This window comes from Microcebus murinus, chromosome 11 (genome assembly GCF_040939455.1).
Source record: "Microcebus murinus isolate Inina chromosome 11, M.murinus_Inina_mat1.0, whole genome shotgun sequence".
In the NCBI taxonomy this organism is placed as follows: Eukaryota; Metazoa; Chordata; class Mammalia; order Primates; family Cheirogaleidae; genus Microcebus; species Microcebus murinus.
In genome coordinates, this window is record NC_134114.1 from 6,399,028 (window position 1) to 6,420,455 (window position 21,428).

Below are 21,428 nucleotides of genomic sequence, written 5' to 3' on the forward strand. Positions count from 1 at the left end.
ACATTGTTTGATTTAGTTTGCTAATATTTTGTTGAGGTTTATTGCATTTATCTATGTTTATAGAAGATACTGGTTTGTATTAATAGTTTTCTTTCCTTGCAATGTCTTCAGTACTGAAGGTACTGGGGTAACACTGACCTCATAGAATGAACTAGGAATTATTCCCTCTGATTCTACGTTCCGGTGGAGATTATAGGAAAATGGTACAATTTCTTCCTTCAATGTCTGGTAGAATTCCCCAGTGAACGCATCTGGAACAGGTACTTTACATTTTGTATAGTTATTAATTATTTATATAATTTATTGAATAGATATAGTCTTAATCAAATTACGTTTTCTTGTCTGAGTTTTGACAAATTATCTTTCAAAGAATTGGTCCTACTGCATAAGGTTATAAAATTTTTGGCCATAAATCTGTTCAAAATATTCCTTTATTATACTTTTGATGTTAATGGATCTGTGTTGATGCCCTTTTATTTCAAATATTAGTAATTTGTTTCATCTCTCTTTTTATGTTATCTTGGATAGAGGTTTATTAATTTTATTGATTTTTTCAAAGACTCAGTTCAGGTTTTATTAATTTTCTCTCTATTGATTCCTTATTTTTAATTTCATTGATTTCTATTTATAATTTTTATTATATCTTTTTTTCTGCTCACTTTAATTTTAGTTAGCTCTTCTTTTTCTAGTTTCCCTGAGGTAAAAGCTTGGATTATTGACAAATCTTTTTTGTGCATATGTGCTAAGTCCACTTTCAAATAACATACCACTTCATAGTGAGTACAAATGCCTTATACACAAAACAGTCCCAATTTCTCCCTCTCATATCTTATGTCATTGCTGTCATACATTTCACTTCTACATGAGCATATGTAAGCAGACCAAGGAACTTTCCTCAGATCTTCATTATGAGAACCTGGTAGAGCTCTGGGAGGCATGGGGGCCTTCCTATGACTGGGCATCCCTGGAGGTTTATAGATTCATATAATTGTCCACATTGAGCTGTCCACATTGAGTTGACAATTATAGTTAAGATTTTTGTATCTCCTGGCACAGGTTGCTAGAGAGGTTGTCATTTTGAAATTTTGCTTCAGTGTGTTGTTATACTTCATGCCTGCCTGCCTGTCTGAATTTGGGGTGCAGTTGTTTGCCCTGTGATCTCACTTTTCAGAAAGATCAAAGACAAGTTGTTCCCTTTTCAGTTTGTTTGGCTTTTTACTTGTTGCTAGGATGAACTGGTGACTTCTAAGCTCCTTACATGCCAGAATGGAAATCCGAAGTCTGTGATTCAGTATGAATGTTTGTGCTAGTTCATAGATTAAACTTCACACAATTAGGAAATGTAATTTTTAAATATGTACTCACGGTACTTTTAAATATTGTCAGTAAAGGGCCATGAGATGGATGTACAGGTTACTTGGCTTGTTTTTATTTTATTTTATTTTTTCTGGTGTGACATATATGGTTTGAAAGAATAAAACAACAAACCACACAATTTAATATCTATCAATCCTGGTATTGAATATATTCCTCCACTGAACACTCTACCATGCTTATAGCAAACATCGACACGTAAGTTATATGATAATAGCCAGCATCATGTTATTACATGTCTGTGCAATATATAATTTATACTGTTCATACACCTAGTATTGCCCTTTAGAGAAATGGAAGATCCTTGTGAATCATGGCATCTCATTAAGAAGTAGGTTTCCTTCACATTGGGCATCAAATCAATAAAGAGAAATATGATTCGATAAAAATATGTAAATTTTAAGAAGCAGTTTAGGAAAAGAGGCTATTTCCCATATTAGGGAAATGTTACGCCTTTATGTGGCGTGCCCCATAGAGTTTGCTGTCCAGTGAAAAAGGATCATTTTCACACACCAGCCGCTGTTAGCTGTGGGTTTAATTCAGGTCAGAGGAACTTTTCTGAAAAGACATTTCCCATTGCACCATCTCTTTAAAAGTTCCTATCACATTTAGCTTCAGTCTGACTTGAGTTAATGTATTGAAGAAGAAAATAGTTTAAAAATTATAAAACATTGAAAAAATTTTGGTATGCAAAAAATATCAGACTAATGCTTCACTTAGATTATTTTAAAAGTGATGGCTATATGTGGGTGTATCCTTATTGACTTACCCAAAACATCTTTGCACTTAAAAAATAAGATGCAAATATATGTCCTCAAACTTCAGTAGCCATCTCTCATTACTATCACTTTTCCTTGGTATTCTCTCTCCTTCTCTTTCTCTCTCTCTCTCTCTCTCTCTTACACACACACACACACACACACACACACGTATGAACACATATAATAGAAAATCTAAATTTAATAATCAAAATTTATCACCAAGAGTATCTTACATTATTAAGCCATGTTAAAGAAGGTTTGTAAGATTATTACTGAGTTATTTTGATAAAAATATAAATACTTTTGTAATTATATTGTGTCAAATTAGTAATCTAATTCAATTATATTACCGTATAATTGGCTATACAAGGCAAAGGTATCTTGTATCGTCAATATATTTCTACTTGAAGCTTTCAATTTGATATTTCATGTAGTGAATATTACTTTTAAAATGTTATGCTTGCATCATCCAACAAAAAAGAAACTTTTTAATATGAAAAGTTGAGAAATTTGAAAATTAATTGAGTTTATTTTTTATCTGGAATTAAGATTGAGAGTAAAAATCATTGTTTATTAATCCATAGACAAAATAGAAAGTTGGGATGAAATTTCCTATTTTTACTAAAACCGCAAAATTTTATAACACAAAATATTATTTTTCTAAAACATATCAAGGATAAAATGATCATTTTGTTTCTACTGTTCTTTGATGAATACACTAAAATATGTAAGTGTAATTTTATACACAATATAAAATTTATTTAGATTATTAGCTCACTCAAATTTATCAATATTTTCATCTAAGATCATTTTCTGCATTTAGTTATATTTCTATTTTGTTTTAAGCAACAAAGTCCAAGTAATAATATCACTTAAAAGGAAACATGCTGGCCGGGCGAGGTGGCTCACGCTTGTAATCCTAGCACTCTGGGAGGCCGAGGCGGGCGGATTGCTCAAGGTCAGGAGTTCAAAACCAGCCTGAGCGAGACCCCGTCTCTACTATAAAAATGGAAAGAAATTAATTGGCCAACTAATACATATATATATAAAAAATTAGCCGGGCATGGTGGCTCGTGCCTATAGTCCCAGCGACTCGGGAGGCTGAGGCAGTAGGATTGCTTAAGCCCAGGAGTTTGAGGTTGCTGTGAGCTAGGCTGACGCCACGGCACTCACTCTAGTCTAGGCAAGAAAGCGAGACTCTGTCTCAAAAAAAAAAAAAAAAAAAAGGAAACATGCCATCAAGTAATAATTGTTAGGATAAAAGGATTTTCTCATTAAGAGAAACATTTGCATGAAATCATATATTATTATACCAAAATATATATTTAGGCCTATGGTAGTTATCATTTATAACAAAAGAATAAATCCATAAAATTCCTTCTGTGGGATTTTTTTCCCTCCCTGATTAATTACAGAGGTAAATGCTGGTGCTGATGCAGTTGGAATATTTTCTACTTATATGTTTTTATCTCATAAGGTTAGCACAATAATATGCACACTTCAGTTATAATCTAAATAGATTCGTAGCACCAAAAATTCAGATTCAAGTAGGACACACTGACTTGCTCATTATTTATAGTTTACTTGTTGATTAATTGCTTCATACAATACCTATCTTCAGAAAGGCCTTAAGGAAATTCACAATAACATACACAAAGCAGTAAAATAAAACAAAATATAATATAAACTCAAATGGATCACTTGTGTTCCCCTATCATGTGTTCCTTGATATGATCTCATAGTGTTAGTCAAACACCATTATTTGAGGACTCCCAAAGAAAGGACCTACCCAAGACAATCCAAGCTTATCAGGCTTTCTCGCCACATGGTCTTCAATATTCTAGAATTTCAGATGTGGTCATTCTGGTCATGAATAGATGTGCAATTGGGGCAGTTTTCCGTCTCGCAGACATATTTGACATGAGACCACCGGACCATTCTTATATGATCCCCCTTTGTAGACTCTTTTACTTTGCTTCTCAAAGCAGAAGCGTCTTCCTAATCACCAGCTCAGAAGAAATAAGAAATGCATTTATGATGATATTATTGTAGGAGCTTGGAAAATGCTGACTAAAAGGCTAAAACACGACGGCATGCAACTAGCACGCACCTGTCACCCAAGATGAATGGTCAGAAGCACCATAAGCAATGAAGGCGAAAGCCCCACAAGCCCGGGCCAGGCCACTGCTGCATTCACTGTCTCGGGGAACTTATCCAAACAAACAAGACCTAATCACAGGTAACTTATGGCTACTCACAACCTCTCGATTTGCTCTTTTGACAGCATTTAAAATTATAATCAGTGAAATTATAGTCCATATTTTTTTTAAAAGTCCCCCTTATTTTTGCAAATTCACTTGCTTTGTAAGTGGGTAAATTTATGCCACTTCTCAAAAGTGAGGCAAAATTTCCAAAGGATAAAAATTGTTTATCTTCACCAGCAAGTAGTTTGATTTTCTCTTTTGCAAAATTGGTAGGACAGGTGAAGCCTACTGCTTTCCCCAAATTCCATTCTTCCCCTTCATTCACTACGTGCAGCAGACAGCTGATTACTCACCCTGTGCTTATGCTGGGCTGGATCTGTACTACCTCCCAGACATGTCAAACCTAACAGGAACACCTGGTACTCGTAGAAGCCAGGTACATTGGTGCAGTTAGTATAAATAAATAAGTAAATAACTAAATAGGGAGGTGATTAGAAACTGTGATGTGTGTTATAAGAGCAATAAGGCACTTTGAGACAAGAGCATATGAGAAAGGGACAAGACAGTGGTGTTGGAATGAGCCACACGATCCCCTTAGAGGGTCAGCTCTAAGCTGGGCTGGGCAGGGTCCCCAATTGACAAGAAAGGCAGAGGCGAGAGATCAAGGATTCAGGAATTTAAAGTGACTTCTATTTAGGATCCTGGACTAAGACCCTATCATCTCTTTTCTCACACTGTGGATATTAAGCCTGAAATATAGCATAGTAGGAGTTTATAAATATTAAGTGTATTAACCTTCCCTTTTCTTTGCTTTAACTTTTGCAATTTTCTTAAGGATAAGGGCATTTCCTTATCCACATCACACTCTAAATTGTCCTTTCTATGGATTCTGGAAGAATTCACTGGATCTAACTCAAGAGTCATTCCCTTTTATCTTTTATTTGTGGTAAAAACATTTAACTTGAGATCTGTCTTCTTAACTAAATTTTAAGTTCACAATGCAGTGTTGATAAATATAGGCATAATGTTGTACCACAGATCCCTAGAACTTGCTCATCTTACATAATTAAACGTTTGCACCCATTGAATAGCATTCTACATATTAAGCCATTTCAAATTTGATGCCCAGGAAACCATATAGGTGACATCATCTAATGTAGAAGATACATGTTGTGATAACTGAGACCTCAGCCCAGCCTCCCCTATGTCAATGAGGCAGGAGTCCAGCCGACTGAGCTAGGGATGAGACAGTCACAAAGAGCTCTCTTCCCTGCAGTGCCAGAATAACAGGCTGGTACTGTGGGCTATGGACGTTCTGGGAATATTACTATACTAATGAAACTGCATCGTTACCCACTGAGGATTAGCCACCAGTGCTTCCAAGCACAGGGGAATCCAGGTCATCGAGTCTGCTGTTACTGACAACCATGTCCTCAAATTTAAGGTGTAAAATTAAATATCAGGACACCGCTGGTAATAATTGTTTTGTTTATACTATGTATCTGTGGTGTAGGCAGAGCAATGGCCCACAAAGATGCCCAGGTCTTAATCGCTGACTCCTGAAAATGCTACTAATACCTTATCTTGGAAAATAGAGACTTTTGTAGATGGGATTAAGTTAAGGACTTTGAGGTGGGAGATTATCCTGGATGTTCCTGGTGGGTCCAATCTGAGCCAACACCGCAAGCAGATGGCTTTTCTGTATGTGGTCAGAGAACTATGTTACCACAAAAGAAGAGTCAAAGAGACACAATGCTGCTGATCTGAGGATGGAGTATGGGGGTCACAAGTCAAGGAAAGCCAGTAGCTTCTAGAAGCTGGAAAAGGATTCTACCCAGAGCTTCCTCTGGGGTTGAAATCTCTGCTTGTCACCTCCAGATGTGACCTTGGGCAATTAACAGAGTCTCCCTGTGATGTAGCTTTGCCATCTCTAAGATGGGCACAATAAATAGTATCTACCTTCTTGTGTTACTGTAAGAATTAACTGAGTTAATCTACATAAGGGCTTACAATAATAGTGAGCGTGTAGTTAGGATGAGTAAATTATTATTGTCATTATTTTTTCCTATGGGAATTATAGCTTCTAACATTTTTTTAAAAGGGAAAATTTAGAGGGAAAATAAAAGCAGCCAGTCCAAAAGCACTGAGTTAGAGTGCATAATTTTTAAACCAAAAGAACCCTAGGTGCTGTCTGATCCAAACTCCTCATTTTCTGAAACATTTTCTGTTTTGTGTGGAATGTGCTCGGTGAGTTAGCAGCAGGGCCCTGCTGGAATTGAAAATGTCTGTGGCCCAGGTCATGGCATTGTGACCTCACTCTGTAGAATGTCCTTCCAGAATCCACATGGGGAATTTATTTGAAACCACCAAGAAAAGTCAGAAAAATAGATCAGGTTTACAGCATGTACATTCTGATGGGGTATTCTTGCTTATTTTTCTCTCCTATAACTAGTTTTTATTTAAATTTCTAGTTTCTATCTATAGTGCAAAGCAGGAAGAATTACTTATTAAACTGTTCCAACTGTGGGAAGGCACTAACTTGCCTAAAAACATCTTCTAAAGTTCAGCTTACATACATAAAGGCCATCTAAGTTATTAATCATCAAAGTGGTTACCCTCCCAAGCACGCCAAATTGTGAAGAGTCTATGAATGCCACAAGATAGAAATTTTGGTTTTGTCCATTGGGTTCAACAGGTCCTTGAGCTCGTAAGAAAGTCTTTTAGAAAAATCTCTCAAACACCAGGACACACACAAATACAATTACATGTTTGGCAGGACTCATCCCTATTTGTTTTCCAAGATGGAGTTCAGGTTTTACTTCCTGCGAGACACGTTTGCTAACCCTCACTGGAGCAGGTTGGGGGTGCCCCTGCATGAGACTCTGCTCCCCCAGTGTCATGGTGATTATCACACTGCATCTTCCTTGCCTCTCTGTCTGCCCCTCCCAGCAGCAAAACTCCTGGAGCATAGGAGCTGAGTCCTTAATTTCCATCTCCCTGGCACCAAATAGGACCTTTTAAACATGACTCCTGGGACATAATGGGTCTTCAGTGGATATTTGGGGAAATAGCCATTAAATTAATTAAAGCCCAGCCCTGCCTGCCATCTGTCAGGGGGCATGCACACACAAACACTCAGACCTGTCCTGGAGCCAATGCTATTGTCCACTTACTAAAGAGTATTAGGATGTGAGTGAGATGAGGAATAAAAACGAAGTCTTAAGCCCCCCATCTAGCTGAATGGGCCTTCTTTTGGCCAAGAGGATCCCAGAGAAACCTTAAAACCGGAAATCTCAGCCATGACAGGTCAGGAGGTCAGACGTGCCTCCACTATACCTCCCCGCCTCCAGCCCACCACCGTCAGGCTTCTCCGCTAAGGGCTAAACAGAGCCAGCCCTTTGGGAAGACTTGCTCCACGCCAGCCAGTTGCAACCAACCTTGTGACTGCCTGTCCCCTTTTGTGGTTTCTACACAACAACTGATCAGCATTCCTTCATGATAAGAGACCACAACCACGGAGAGGTTCTGGCCAGTCTATGGAGGATGGGCAGTGAGGGCTTTTTTGTCCTCTGCTTCACCTTTTGATGTGAGAGGGCTGAAAACTCCGCTCTGGGATATCATGCTAATGCTGCCGCCATCTTTCATACATGAGACCCATGAAGCTCAATTGCGCAAGCGCATGTTCCTCCTGCCATAAATATCCATGACTCCTCCTATAGCTCATTCAATATGTATATTCAGCCACCCTGCAAGTATCAATTCCTCCTCCCTCTGTCCCTCCCTCAAAGCGCCTGTTTCTGGCCAGAGGCTGTGCTGCCCAGCCTGTCAGAATGGCCACCCTGCAGGCCGCGACCCTTACGAGAAATACAGCTCTCCTTTCCAAATTCTATAACGTTGTCATTCTTCAGTTGACAGAGCGAATGCCACATTCCAAGGATAACCAGATAACCATCAAATCTACTTCATTTGCATAATAAGAAAAGGCACACCACTGAACTATTCTAACTACTAGCAAATGGCTTGTAAAACATCTCATGTGAAATCACAGTTTAGAGATGGTTCACCAATCTGAAATTGGCTAGCCAGTATCCAAGGATCGGAAGAAATTAAGTGATATGGAAAATATATCCATGTTCCCAACACATATGAAGGCACAAAGATAACCTTGGCTCATACAAATCATCAGAGCTGCGTCCCTGCCATTGGCTCCAGATGCTTTCCGACATGATCTGTTGATCACAGAGATGGCTAAAAGGACGGAGAAAAGCAACCCTCGTGGAACGCAAGGTAAATATTACTCTACAGTAATGCAAGAGCATCCACCTAGAGCAAATACATACAGATTTCCTTCCAAGGGCTGCCAAGTACCAAACAGAGAGATAAGGTATATTAAATTTAATATCCCTTTAAATTTAAATCCATTAAATCCATGCAGATTTATTTGAGAGCTTAGTCTACCCTGTTTTCCTGGCTGAAATTAAGAAGTGGCTGCTTACTCCTACTGTAAACCCAAATTACAGTTTTGGTTCCCAGCACTATTTGTAATAGGAGCTAAATAAAATTGCTTGAGAAATTAATATGAAGAGAATCTTTATAAGACAATCTAAGCTGAAAATGAATGTTATGTCTGTGGCATGATGAATACAAGGAAAATTTTTACCTGAGCCTAATGAATGCACATGTAGGAGGGTCTACCTGTGCAATGTCCTCCCCCACAATAAGACAATAAGGTGTGTGCTGGACCGGGAGGCGCAGGCCTCCCCCTGAGAAAAGCTAGATGCCAGTGCAGGGCTTCAAAAGCTACGCTGGTGAAGAGAGATGATGGTTTTTACAAACCAAATGCTATATGTTGGAATAGGCTTTTTAAACACCTGTTTTCTGATGAAGGTCAGTTCTGATGGTATGTATCCCCAATAGCAATTCAGTCTTGTGAAACCCGAGTGCTTGATATGCAATTCTATTGCCACGCCTTTACTCATTACCCCTTGGGAGGGTTGTGGAACATAATCCTGTCCACCAGGCACAACGCTGCACGTGCATGGAGAACTGGTCAGAGGGCCTGGGGGCTGGGCCCCCGCCCCGGCCCCCACATTGCACTTGAGTGCAGCAGATTTCTGCTCTGAGCACCACCCAGCGATGGTGAGAAGTGGTAAGACACCTTGGCCGAGAGAATCCACGTCTGCTGGGAGCCCCTCAAGGTTTGCATTCGAAATAGACTGACACAGGGTTAAAGATGATTAAAACTGTCAAAAATGGCAACCAGTCAAGGGTGGGTTTTACCTGTACTTTTACAATGCTGGCCTCTCATTATAGTTGGAACAACAAAAATTCATGTCTTAAGGCCAAATGAGAGTCAGAGGAGTGAATTCATCTAATTCATGGATGCAACAATTTTGGAGTTTGTCAAGGCCTCTCTCATTAGTTTCCAGGACAGGTGATTCATTGGCATTTCTTTTCTACATTGATGACACCCACAGACGAGCCCCATCCTCCAAACCCATGCGGGTAAAGTTTCGATATCAGAGCAATGGCCAGCTTTCCCTGAGTGGAGGCTAAACCAATGGGAACCCAGTATGAAGTTACACATGTATTTCTCGGTCTCTTGGTAAAAAATCATATATCTCATAAAAGACACCCATTGAAACATATTTAGGATATATGGGTACTACCTGGGTAGGAGAGAGCTACCTTCCTACAATATTATCAGTGCCAAATTTTTCAAGCCAAATTTCTTTTTTTTTGGGTTTTAGTTTTGTTTTTCTATCACATCAGGAGGTGTGAGAAGGTGGCTCATTTAATTTTAATATTTCTGATGATTGGAAAGGGTGATAACATTTTTATAATTGGCCATTCTATATATTTTATAAATGCTCATTCATATCCTTTATCAAGTATTTATTAGTTGTTCTTACTACTTTTTTCTGTATTAATATTTAGAATCCTATTGGTGGCTACATATATTGTATTTTCCACAATTTTTAAATTCATTTTATATATTTTGATTGCATTATTCATTCTAGAAAAATATATAATTTTATTAAGTCAAATTTGTTAAGCTATTTTTACTTTTAACTTTTATTTTTGGTTTTGGATGTTTATTTAGACAGTTATTTATTGTTCCAAAGTTTACAATTCTATTGTCTTCCAGTATTTATTGCATCTTTACCTTTTTCTATGCTGTTAGGTGTATAATTTTTCCACTACAATATGGAATTAGTCCAATAATTTTATTGAATAGTAGATACATTGAGATGATCATGCAGAGATCTCATGCATATATTAAGAACTTCGGCCTTTATGTACTACAAACACTGAAAAATCATTGGCACTTTTTATTAGGAGAAAGAAACGATAAAATTTTTTTTTAAATCTAAAATACCATTCTCCACAGAGTATAGAAAATGGATTAGAGGGTCAAGAACAAGAACATATTGGTGTTAGATTGGGCTATCTCCACATTTCTCTTTGGCATTAAATGATATAATTCTAAGATGAGAGGCTCAAAAACTGCCTTTTCTTCTTTTATAAGAGTCATATAAGGTTGACCAAAAGTTCCATTCTGCGAAAACACTTCAACGAATGGCATTAAGTTTTCCAAAACTGTGAAGAAAATTTTTGAGTTTTGTAGGTAATCATTAATTCTAAAAGGCCGACAACTAAGGACAAATCAAAATTAGATTTTGCATACAACAGGATATCTATATCCTGGCTTTAATTTTCTTCAGAATGGTGATATTTCAAGAAATTTTATGTGTTGAGTGCAAAGATCATATTGTGTCACAGATCAATTTAGGAACTTTATGACCCAGGTGACTGTGTGTGTATGTGTGTGTGTGTGTGTGTGTGTGTGTGTGTGTGTGTTTGCTGGAACTAATAATTTAAATAAAGGGCATTTACTAAAAGGATGGAGGTTGTGTGGGTGAACAAAGTTAGTACTTTCCCTGGACTAAATTAAAAGTGCTTTGTTAATACTCAGATGTACCTTTCCCCATTTGATCAATTATGAAGTGATATTCTGACTATCAATTGCTATTGACAAACCATCCCCAAACTAAGAGAATCAAAACAATAATTTCTGTTCATGTCCTTTGCCCATTTTTGATAGGGTTGTTTGATTTTTTCTTGCTGACAGAAGAATGGCCAACAAAAATATGAAAAAATGTTCAACATCTCTAATCATCAGGGAAATGCAAATCAAAACCACCATAAAGAATGGCCTTTATCAAAAAGTCCCCAAACAAACGCTGGCATGGATGCGGAGAGAGAGGAACACTCCTACACTGCTGGTGGGACTGCAAACTAGTTCAACCTCTATGGAAAGCAATATGGAGATACCTCAAAGCGATACAAGTAGATCTACCATTTGACCCAGCAATTCTACTACTGGGCATCTACCCAAAAGATCAAAAGTCACTTTGTGAAAAAGACACTTGTACTCAAATATTTATAGCAGCATAATTCACAATTGCAAAGCCATGGAAACAACCTAAGTACCCATCAATTCATGAGTGGATTAATAAAATGTGGTATATGTATACCATGGAATACTACTCAGCTTTAAGAAACAACGGTGATATAGCACCTCTTGTATATTCCTGGATAGAGCTGGAACCCATTCTACTAAGTGAAGTATCTCAAAAATGGAAAAACAAGCACCACATGTACTCACCAGCAAATTGGTATTAATGGATCAACACCTAAGTGAACATAAAGGAGTAACATTTATCGGGTGTCAGGAAAGTGGGAGGGGGGAGGAGGGGATGGGTATATACCACCACAACGAGTAAGATGTACAACATTTGGGGGATGGACATGCTTGAAGCTCTTACTTCATGGGGGGCATGGGCAATAAAAAAATATGAAAAAATAATAATAATTTATTGTACATTTCAAAATAACTATGAGTAGATTTGGAATGTTCCCCATACAAAGATATGATAAATGGTTGAGGTGATGGATATCCCAATTACCCTAATTTGGCCATTACACATTGTACATTTGTGTCAGAGTATCATATGTACTCCATAAATATGTATAGCTAGCTATTATATATCCATAAAAATTACAACTAAAAAAATAAAGTCAAATAAACAATCACAAAAAAACAACCCAATTTATTATTACCTCACTATTCCAGGCCAGTTCAGTTAGATATTTACCTACTGGGATCCCCATCGGTTGTAGGGTGATCAGGGCTGAGGCTGGAGGCATCTGGAGGCCTCTGAAGGCCTTCACGCATGTGCCTGGCCTCTGGCCTGGGATGGTTGGAGAAGCTGGGGTAGACCAGGCCCCTTCTTCATGTGGCTAACCTGGGATTCCTCACAGCATGGCAGTCACAAGGTAGCTAGACTCCTCATGTGCCACCTGGATTTTTCCAGAGCAAGAGGCCTGAGAGATCCAGGCAGAAGTTCCACAGCATCATAGAGGCTTTTATGACTTAGTCTGAGAAGTCACCACCACATTCTCTTGGTTGCACAGGGCCAGCCTCTCAGCAGACCCCAGGAAGCACGGTTCATCAGTTCCATGTGGGAGACTAGCTACTGAGAGATTATATTCATATGCTGGAGGGTGGTGGGGACGAGAAGGTATGGCACTAAGGAGTCTGGGGGTTTCAGTCCTTATTCCTCTGGAGAAGGGGGATGTTTGTTACACAGCAGATCTGTGTTGTGATATTCATTGAGTGGACACCAAATCAGAAGCCAGTTTATTTAAAGAGGGAAATTTAAATATTTCTCAATATTTGGGGAAGAAGCAGGGATGGACATTGAGAATTGTTATTTTTTTTTTTTGCTTATGGTAAGGATAAAATAACTAAAATGTTTTTTCAAATCTGTAAGTTAAATTAAACAGAAATTTTCTGGAACTCTCATTTATTGCTAGAAATTGAGGGGCCAGACCAGTGCTCAGAGTCTACCAGACCGTTGAATATCCCCAGCAATCAAGGGAGCTAGCCACTTATTTCCTATGTGATTTTGTCTCCACTACAGATAAGGAAGGTGTCTATTTGAGATACTGTGACATGTGCTGCCTGGTACGAATTGTCCACAATGAACAGTCTGTTTTCCCCTTTGGCCTCATTCTGCGGTGACAGCTGGACACAGGAGTCACTTCAGAGTCCTCGAAACCCCAGAGGTACAACAGTCTCACGATTACGAAGCTGAATGTCAAGAGAAAGCGATAGATTCCCCAAAATGGTCTGAAAGCATCTCCTTGTTTAACTTGGCTGCCCAACAAATCAGTTTATCTCCAGCAGAACAGAAGCCGCCTTTTCAGAGAAGTGTGGCAGCTGCCGACTAAAACAAAGTGACTCTATGCCATAGAGATTAAGGAAGGAAAGAAAAATGCTCTGATTAGAATCACAGGAAGACAGTCTCCGGAGAAGAGTCAAAGCTATTCGAGGCCCCCAGCATGGCGAGGATTCGATGCTCAGAGTGTGAGCTCAGCCAGGAGAAGTCCCACCTGCCACCCGGGCCCTCGGCCAACGGGGCCATGGCCGTGGAGGAGAAGGTGCTCTGCCACTTGGTGGACCTGAGCCATTCATTAGGGCGAGAACAATGTCACCAATGCACACGGAAAACAAACCCACCTGAGAACATGCTCACTGACGACCCGATTTCAGGGGAGGAGATTCAGTGCAGTTTGGAAAGGCAGGAGGAGTTAATGGAATTATCAGACTGTGCAGGTGCCATGTATTTAAGGAGTGCACTCATTGTTTCCTTCGTTTATGTTTTGCTGGTCCTGGAAAGCTGAAATGGTTTATCTTCTTAAATTGTGTGTTTCCAGCTGCCTGCAACTACCTTGGAGTAATTTAACCAACAGAAGCAGGTGCTGGTGGGCAAAGCTCTACCTGACAGAAAGGACAAGGACGGCCACCAAAGGCAGGGCCAGCACTTGGGGCCTCTGGGGCTCATTTCTCTTTTCACAGAAGTCCTCTCTGTTCCATGTGAAGGGGGCACTTTGACACGTTGTTAATCCCTGAGGCAATTACAATATTCAATTCATGGATTAAGATATCTAAATTACACCCCCAAAACTGAGACTTTAATAGAAGCATGACAAATGCCACTGTCCTGTGCAATGTGACATTCCATCATCACAAAGTGTGTGAGGTGCGCCAGTGAGAACAACTGAAGTTCTGGAAGTTCAGTTCATCTTCCCAAGTTTTCCCAGCTGGTAAATGCTGACCGGGAATTTCAAACTCCGGTCTTGTGGTTAGAAAGCTGTCGTTTATGGAAACAAAGGACACCAGCACCAACGTGGCTTTGACTCAGCCAATGGTGCCACACAGGTCACATTGTGGCCGGGTGTGTGCCACACGTCCCACTGGTGGTCGGTCCCAGCACAGCAGCTGCTCGTGGTACACGTGGCCACGTCCCTCACGGCAGCCACTTCAGCAACCTCGTGCACCGACCCCTTACTGTCTCAGCTTTGCCCTGTGTTCCTTTGCTGCTCCTCTAGATTTTAAGCTGCTCTCTGTTGGGTTATTTTGCTGCCTTTTCACTGTAGGAGGCATCAGCCCTCTGTACAGAGTGAACGTGGAGTGACCCTATCTAGGGTGACTGTCACCGGATTCTGTGCGTAAAGGTCTAGAGAGAAGTCCCACTTTGCAGGGAAGATCCGCACACTGGGCTGTAATCAAATAGCCTGGGAGAGGACTCAAAAGGCAAGGGCAGTCGTAAGTGTCCCGTAAGGTTGGACTGAGAACCACTGTCCTGCAATAGGCAGGGTGGGGTGGGGTTCAGAACTCCGGTTCCGTGTGACTTGCCTGCAGGCACTGGCGTGATTTCGAGCCCTGGAGGCTGAGGGTTGAGCAGGGCTCTTGACTGCTTGTTAGCAACTGAGGGGGAAGGTGAGGAGGGCCAGGAAGACCGGGGCTGTGCCTAAGGCCACCCAGCTGGTGGGGACAGGGGTGGGTCCTAATCCCCAGCTGAGAATCCCTTTGGCCTCCCTGTGGCCTGTGCCTGCCTTTTCCCTCCATCCGCCGGAATGAGAATGTTTATCAGAGAATGGTGCTGCCCTGACCTTCAGAGGTTCTTGAAGAAAAGCTGTTTTCTATGTTGTACTCAGTATTTCATGCTAGCGCAGGATCTCTTGAAACTTAAAGCTGAAGACTGGCATGAGACTAAATTGCACGAGCCATTTAATCCCCAAGTGCCTCAGCAAATACATGTCTCAAGCGCTCAGAGTGAGAAATTGTACGTGCAGAGCTGAAGCACGTTCTCTCTAACCCTCATGGCTTCCGTACTCATGGAAGATGCTAAACACAATCATCACGTAATGAGGAAGTGGACGGGGCATCTCTCATCTAAGCAGGCAGGTCCTGCCTCAGCTGGGCTGAGACCCAAGGCTTATGAGTCAACAGAGCAGAAAAGTGTGTGAATGTGTGTGTGTCTTTATGCAAACATGGGCATGGGGGTGTGTGTGTTTGTAAAGTCCGTTTGAAAATGTGTTTGTGGGAGGATGCAGACCAAGATGGCAAAGTAGAACCCTCAAATGTTCCTGTAGGAACACAAAAGTTGAACAACTATCCACCCAAGAAAGCACCTTCACAAGAATCAGAAATAATGTGAATGATCACAGTACTTGGTTCTCACATTATAGCAAGGAAAGAGGCACTGAAGAGAGCAGCAAAGGCAGTCTTGCACTGCCTATGCCCCCTCCTCCCTCATTCCCACCATGTCGCTGTGCCAGTCCAGGTGGAAAGATAACCCATGTCCTTGGGAAAGAGAGAGTGCAGTGACTACAGGACTTTTCATTGGCACTCGGGGCTGCCCTGGCACAGGGGAACACAACACAGGGCAGAATTCTGCCAGCACCCATGGAGGTAGCACTTAGACCAGCCCTGGCCAGAGGGGAATCCTCCATACCAGAGGTATGAAACTGAGTTCTGGGGCTAATGTAAGTGGTCTGGGGCCTTTCAAAATAAATTTGAAAGGCTCTGAGGCCACAAAGACTGCGGTCCTTGGGCAATCCTTGTGGCTATGCTGGCACCCCTCCCTCAACTCCAGGCACCCCTCCCTCAACTCCAGGCACCCCTCCCTCAACTCCAGGCAGTGCATCTTAGGGAGAATCTTCTTCCACTTAGGGAAAAGAAATTTCAGAAAACTTTGTCTTGCAACCTGGGTACCAGTGTAGCCACAGTAAAATAAAGCACTAAGCAGATTCCTGAAGCCCCTGATTTCAGGATTTAGCTCCTAGAGGGCATTTTTAGACCCAGGCTAGACCATAAGGGAAACCACTGCCCTGAAGATAAAGACCCAGTCCTGGCAGGATATACCACTTGCTAACTAGAGAGCCCTTGGGCCCTGAATAAACATAGCAGTAGCCAGGAAGTAGTCATCATAGACTCTGGGCATGACTGTGCTGGCTTCAGATATGACCCAATGCAGTCCCAGCTGTGGTGACCAAGAGGAAGTGCTCATGTCACTCCTCCCCCAACTTCAGGCATCTCAGCATTGAGAGTAAGAGTGAGACTCCTTCTGTTCGGGGGAAATAGAGGAAGAGAGTGAGGGAAATTGCCTGGTAATCCAAGAAATTCTCCCATATCTTACCCGAGTCCACCAAGGTGTTATCACCACAGTCTGCAAGAGTTGCAGCATTGCGAGGCTTGCGGTGATCCCTAGTGCTTATATGGCTGCAGTGATCAAAGATATAGATCATAATGTTCAAATTCTTTAGTACCTGGAATGCCTTCTCAAGAATGATGGCTATAAACAAGCCCAGTCTGTGAAGATTAGAATAAATACCCAGCTCTTTAAAGCCCAGGCATCGATGAACATCCACAAGCATTAAGAACATCCACAAAAACACAACATCACCAAATGCACTAAATAAGGTATCAGTGACTAATCCTGGAGTGATGGAGATATGTGACTTGTCAGACAAAGAATTCAAAATGGCCAGGCGCGGTGGCTCATGCCTGTAATCCTGGCACTCTGGGAGGCCGAGGCGGGCGGATTGCTCGAGGTCAGGAGTTCGAAACCAGCCTGAGCAAGAGCGAGAACCCCGTCTCTACTATACATGGAAAGAAATTGATTGGCCAACTAAAAATATATACAAAAAATTAGCCGGGCATGGTGGTGCATGCCTGTAGTCCCAGCTACTCGGGAGGCTGAGGCAGAAGGATTGCTTGAGCCCAGGAGTTTGAGGTTGCTGTGAGCTAGGCTGACGCCACGGCACTCACTCTAGCCTGGGCAACAAAGTGAGACTCTGTCTCAAAAAACAAAACAAAACAACAAAAAAAAAGAATTCAAAATGGCTGTCCTGAAGAAGCTCAATGAACCTCAAGACAACACAGAGAAGCAATTCAGAAGCCTATCAGATAAATTTAGTGAAAAGATAGAAATAATCTTTAAAAAGCAGAAATTTTTGAGCTGAAAAATTCAATTGACAAACTCCAAGATGTATCAGAATCTGTCAACAGCAGAATTGATCAAGCAGAAGAAAAAATTAGTGATCTTGAAGACATGCTATACAAAAACACATAGAGGAGAAAAATAAAAAAGAATAGAGCACACCTACAAGATCTAGAAAATAGTCTCAAAAGAGCAAAGCTAAGATTAATAGACTGAATAAAAATGGATGGAAAAATATATTCCATGCAAATGGAAACCAAAACCTAAGAAGAGTAGCCAGACTTCTATTAGATAAAATAGATTTCAGATTTAAAATCAATTTAGTTATCAAGAGAGGAGATACATTGTAGGAAAACAAAGCAAACTGTTAAATAATTGCAATGAATTATAAATTAACCCCCCATCTAAAATAGGGATATATTTGTTTAAATTGAACTGAAAATAGAAATATTTATTATATTGCCCTACATGTGACACAACCATTTCAGTTTTGTGTTCACTGTTTCCATATTGTTTTGGCCAGCTTGGTATTGGTTCTGTACCGTGAAACGAGTAGCTGATTTTAAAAAGCATGTGGACGAATATTGCATCCTTGCCTCCACTCAGAAAGACCATTTCCTCTGAGGAAAATTTGCTACTCCTAAGCTGCATTTCTTAGCCAAGAATATAAGATTACTTAGTGGAAGGTGAGCCTCACTGCTTAGATATTCCAATTGCTTTGGAAGAATGAAGAACAAAATAAATATGGGTCCTATAATTGTTCTACTATTGCTTCCATGACAGATTACCACAAACTTAGAGACTTAAAACAAAACATTTACCATCTCATAATTGTGCAGAGGATAAATCCAGGTGGCTTGGCTGCTTTCTCTCTTCCTGGTCTCATAAGTCTGAAATCAAGGCGTCAGTGGAGCTGTGTTTCTTGCTAGAAGCTGTGGAGTATCCACTTCTTAGCTCATCCTGGTTGTTGGTAGAAATCATTTCCAGGTGGATGTAGCAGGAAGTCCCCATTTCCTTCCCAGCTTTTGGGTGACAGTTGTTCTCAGCTTCCAAAGAACACCTAAATTCCCTGGCTCATGAACCCCTTCATCTTCAAAGCCAAAGTCAAATCTCTTCTCTCATGTTTTGAATTTCTCTGATATTCTTGTCTTCCTCATTTCTCTGCCTCAGCTGGAGACAGTTCTCTGCTTTTAAAGGCTCATGTGATCTGAGCCTGGATAATCTAGGCTAAATCACCCCATCTCAAGGTCCATAAATTTAATTATATCTGGTAAATTCCGTTTGCCATGTAAAGGAACAAATTCACAGGTTTCGGGAATTAAGGCATGGGCAGGTTTAAGGAACTATCATTCCTTCTAACTCTGGTAAGATTTTTAAATAATGCAGACAGTTTAACAATTCTCCCAATATAATTATCTGCTATTTTGAAATAAAATATTGGGATTTTGATTTTAAATGATGGGAGTTAGGTAATAGTTATATTGTTTAAATACTTTGGTAAGGATATAGCTCTCATGTTGGTTTCATTTACTTAGGTTTCTTATTCCATACATATGCATATTTCATATATTTGTATCATGTATAAATACCATATATATTTATAAGTAGCATATGTATATATGAGTGTATACGTATTAAAGGTGTAAAATAATGGTCACTATATTTTATCTATATTAAATTTAAAATTTTGGTGATTTTTAATTTGTTTTACTGCTCCATTGTTCTTGGTGTCATTTATTTTTATGAATAGCATTTGTTAGTTAAGTCATTAGTAAAACTGTTAAGGGTAGTTCCACTGGAGGAAAATAATTGCATTCTAAATGTGAAAAATACCTGGCTCTCCTCTACTATGCATTTTCTCCTATAATTATAGTGAACTCTCTTAGGATTCTTACAAAAGGTAGTGCCTTATCTCTCAACCCAAATTCTACAATTGGTTTAAATTAAAAGGGGAAAGTCTAATGATGACGTGCATTTTACTTATAGTGATAAATTTTATTTGTTTAAAGGCTTAACTTTTTTTGTGTTTATATTTGCTAGAATCATGTATTTGACTTTCAAATTGCAAACCAGGTTGATTTCTTCTTTCCTTAAACCACTTTATGGAGTTACGGTTGACAGATAAAATCTGTATATATTTAATGTATACAACTCAACAAGTTTAGGGATAAATATGCACCCACGAAACCATCACCACAATTTATATCATAAACTTATCCATTACCTCCAGAAGGTTCCACCTGCCTTCTTTACTATTATGTCTTTTTTCTTCACAGATCCATGTGCCAAGGGATCCTGATAGCCACCCCAACCACCCATGTGTTGATTTCTAAGAAATATATTCGCATATGGTCCCACAGAGTGGTAGTTGTTTGCAAAATCAGGATCAGATGCTAATCCACGATGCTCCAGAAATATTTATTCCAAATCAATGACTAAAGCATAAGAAAGCTCTCAACAAACCTGCACTCCATAGGATGACTTTGGTTTTTGTCAGAACACAGAGAGAATATATCAAAATCTTTAGGAACTCAAGCAATCTTTTGTTGCTCTAATAATTTGTCACAGCTAACATAAGGAAGGAGAAAATTTTCCTCATGTCAACCCTAGTTTCTAAAGAAATCAGTGAAATTCAGGTCAAAATACTACCAATGCTGGCTATGTTCTTTTTTTCTTTTTACAAAAGTAAATCTATTTTTACATCTTGCAATTTCTGATCAAAATAAAATGCTGATTTTAACTCACTTCCTACAGAAAATTTCTAATGTAACATAAACTTCAAGTGAATTCAATTGTTTTCTAATGCACTGCTAAGTGAAGGCAAAGATTTAGCAAAAGGAAAATTACTATGCTAAAGTTTACATGAAGAGGAGCCACAAAAAGCGGATGACAGAGATAAAATACAAATACAAGAAAACTTGCCATGAGCAAATATTGTACATTGATGTGATGATTTTATAACATTTCCGAATATCAACTGAAAAGCTGTTCTGCCTTCGACATTTTGAAAGGAATTTTAAAATTCAGGAAAGTTGGAGAGGAACCTCCAAAAATGGAGGCTCGCGTTTTCACTCCAGAATTGGCATCAGGGACTGGGCCCCAGTGTCTGTGAAGAAGGGGGACGGTCTTCTATGTTCACCCAAGTGCATCATGCCAACAGGCTGCAGTCACAGGTGAGTGACATCACCCTCACCTCAGGGTTAGGGCACATCTTACATTTACTATGATAGTCATGTATCCTTCATCTTAAAGAGGAGCTTAACGGTTTTATATAAATTCAAATTCTTAGACAATTTAAAAAAATTTTTAAATATACTTTTCAAAATTTAAGATTTAAGAAACAATTGGGAAGATAGTACAGAGATCACCCCATCTTCAACATCTTACATCAGTATGATACATTCATAACAAACAATGAACTGATGGTGATACATTATTATAAGTCCATGCTTTATAACAATTCCCTTAGTTTTTACCTAATGCCCTTTTTCTGTTCCAGGATCCCATCCAGGCTACCACATTATACTTAGGAGTTATGTGTCCTTAAGCCTCTTCTTGGCTGTGACATTTTCTCAGACTTTCCTTGTTTTTAATGACCTTCACAGTTGGAAGGAGTACTGGTCAGGTACATTGTAGAATCTTTCTCCACTGGGACTCGACTGATGTTTTTCTCCTGATTAGATTAAGGCTGTGAGTTTGGGGCAGGAAGACCACAGAGATAACTCCCATCTTCA

At 39.8% G+C, this 21,428-nt stretch overlaps 1 long non-coding RNA gene across 1 annotated transcript; it reads left to right on the forward strand.

The window, feature by feature from the left end:
- The first annotated feature begins 12,817 nt into the window (after nucleotides 1–12,817).
- LOC105885848 (uncharacterized) lies at nucleotides 12,818–20,391 on the forward strand. Its single transcript, XR_012921748.1, has 3 exons — nucleotides 12,818–12,924; nucleotides 13,327–14,512; nucleotides 19,971–20,391. It is a non-coding gene; the product is annotated as an uncharacterized LOC105885848 (long non-coding RNA).
- Nucleotides 20,392–21,428: the final 1,037 nt, after the last annotated feature.